Below are 3,176 nucleotides of genomic sequence, written 5' to 3'. Positions count from 1 at the left end.
GGGGGGGGGGGGGGAGCCGGGCGCTGCCGGGAGCAGCCGGCTCTTTATCGGAGAGTAGCAGAGCCTGACAGCGCTGTAACTCTCTCCTCCTAAGGAGATGAGCTTGCAATAAAGCAAGGAGCACATTAGAGGTAACGAGACAAAATGGCAGGGTTTGGAAAGCCCGGCAAAGCAATAATCCAGGCTGGAACAGAGAGAGCACTCAGCTCACCTCTGCTCCTGGAAACGCTGCCAGAGCAGTTCTTTACTGTGACTTGGAAAGTCTCGGCCGCGGGTTTCAACACCTCGCGCTCACACCACATCATGCAAAAGTTAATTCTACTTTCAGGCTGATGTCAACATTCCCCTTTATTGCCACGGCGAAATGTGAAGACTACATTAATTTGCATTTGCTGTGTGCAAGTAATGTGTTCCAGATAATCACAGTAACTCCTCTAAGGTATAGACGAGAATTTCCTGGATAATGTGCTGGATGGAAAAAGCCGATGGGGTCCAGGAGAAGGAAACGCCGTTGTGTGTTTTCATAACTCCACCTGGAAGCAGCACAGCCCCGAAATGCAGGCTGCAGCCCCTGGCTGGACCAGCTCCCCTCGCTGTGGAGAGGGTGATTCGGGGGCCTGGGCACCCACTTGCTGTGGAAACATCTCCCAGGGCTCTGTGGGGTGTAAGGAGCGACCATGGAATGCCACGGGAAGGGAGATTCTCCTCCCAGACAACTTCTAACACCAGGCAGCCACTTCTCCATGTAACAAACAACCCATTGCCAGCTGGAGGCCAAAGAAAAATATTGCTTTGAGCAATGTGCTGGAAACATGGGTGCTCCTGTCTGGGATGGTAACGACCCTTTGTCCGTGGAGCTGGGAAATAAATGGAGCCCCAGGTGCCCTCGCAGGAGCTGCCTTGTGCCCCACAGTAAATAACTGGGCTGAGCTCAGAGGATCCTCCTGCACCTGAGCGCTCTGTCTGGGATGCAGCAGCCCAGGGAATGGATTTTCCATCTTCCCTGAGGAATGGCACGCCCCAGCCGATGGCAATGACCACACATCACAGCCAAAGGCTTCCAAAGGCTCTGCAAACCGACAGCTGGGCTCCAGGAATCTCATACCGAAGGTGCTGCGAGGAGAGCCAGGGCCTCGGCCAGGCTGCCCCGGGCTTGGGGTTCAGTGCTGGGGCTGTGGAATGGGACAGGGGACCCTCCCAGGTGGGATCCATCCTGTATCCCATCCCCACCGCTGCACTGGCCACCCGCCTGGCATTAAACTGTGTGCCGGGATGCGGCGATGGCATGTGGGAGCGATGAATTCATTTCCATTTATGATCTGTTATGATGATACCCCTGAAGGATAAAAGTCTATACATAATAATCTCCCTCTTCAGCTTTGTTAACAACTTCAATTAACAGGGAGCTGTGTAATGCTTCATCAGCCGCTCGGATTACAGATGAAATTAAGCCATCATATTTATGAACTACGCAGTGAGTTCGAGGAGGACTCCACATATTTTACATTTAATAACTTGCCCTCTCATTTTATTTATAACGTTAATAATGATTTGGTGGCTGCTTTGGGGGGAAACAGCAATGACAGAGCGAGGTGGCCGGGCGGGAGGGAAGCTCTGCTGGGCTCTCCGGAGCCCGGCCATGCCCCTCCTGCCTCTGTTCCCTCCCCTTTGATTTTCCATTAAATCCCCCTCTGCACACAGCGACTTCTCCATGGAATTGCTTTCCACTCAGCACTTTTAAAGCTGGGATGAGGATTAATGATTGAGTTCTGCACCCACCAGCCAGAGCATTGGCAGCCGGCACATGCCAGCGGGCCCTGGGTCCGGGGTGTCCCCAGGTTTGGGGGCGTTCCGGAGGTTCTGATGCCCGAAGGCGGATGGATGCTTCCCATGAAGGGACGGTGTTTTGCCAGGGGAAAAACCAGAAATATCCGTCCTTAAAGTGGGGAGGGGCAGTGGGAGCTGTGGGAGAGCTTCTCCTGCACATCCCACCTTCCCATCCTCCCCATCCTCTGAGGAGGGACTGGGGCCTGCAGTTGGGTTTGGGGTCGGTTCCCTGCCAGGGACACCCATTGTCACCACCCTCTCTGACTGACCAGGCTGGGAGCATGGTGCATCCTCCCCGGCCCTGTCTGGAGCCCTGGCACAGCCAGGCTGAGCGAGGTTAATTAATTTGAGCAGAGACTGAAGCCCCAAAGATGGGGAGCAGCACGTTGAAAGATGATGGCTGGCAAAAATCATTAGAAGCATCTTTCAACGATCTATACACCGTTATCGATCCTGTTATAGATCATGTTCCTTTCCCCTTTTTTGCAGGATCTTCTGGATCGATACAGCAAGTGCATTGAGACTGTAGCAACACATTTAAAACCTTATAAAAGGTTATTTAGTTGCTAACAGTGCAGCAGTTTCTGCAAAGCCTGCCAAAAGGTTACAGCTTTTTGGGCATCATAAATTACAGACGACAGGGGAAAAAAAGTAAGTGCGGTTTTCTTTATTGTCTGGGTGATGGATGGGCTCCTGAACAAGACACAAAATACATCATATCACCTTTAATGGGACCACATTTCTGTAGCCATAACTCACAATTTTAAAATAGAAAATGGTGAAATATGGCGTTGTATATTCCACTCCTGACATATTTATGAGTCCTTCCCTTCTTATAAATACAGTGATTGCTATTTCAAAGCAGCACGTCAGGTATGAGCAGAGCACAAACAGCTGGAGCGAGTGAAAAAATATGGCCAGAGTTGGACATTTTCAAAAACTCTCTCTAGCAGCAGTAAATTTACAATGTTTGCACTAACTGTTATTAAAACCAAATCCATATCTTGGCAACAGGACTCCAGCTGGAGTGACGGTGCCGCTGACAGCCGGGGCGAGCCCGGGGGCTGCTCCTGGGGAAGCATCAAAAGGCACTGGGAGGGCCAGGGGCTCCCGTGGGGCAGCACCAGGGCCGGTGCGGTGCTCCCGGGACCGGCAGAGCCCAGGGACCAAACCTGTGATGGGTGTGGAGTCCTGGAACTGAGCCTCACCCTGGCACCAAACAGCACCGAGAGGTGGGGAAGGGAGGATGGAGCTGGGGATGGAGCTGGTGATGGAGCTGGGGATGGAACTGGGGATGGAGCTGGGGATGGAGCTGGGGATGGAACTGGGGGTGGAGCTGGGGGTGGAGG

The sequence above is a fragment of the Corvus brachyrhynchos genome, unplaced genomic scaffold (assembly GCF_000691975.1).
Source record: "Corvus brachyrhynchos isolate BGI_N302 unplaced genomic scaffold, ASM69197v1 scaffold150, whole genome shotgun sequence".
Taxonomy (NCBI): Eukaryota; Metazoa; Chordata; class Aves; order Passeriformes; family Corvidae; genus Corvus; species Corvus brachyrhynchos.
This window is presented reverse-complemented; position numbering follows the sequence as displayed.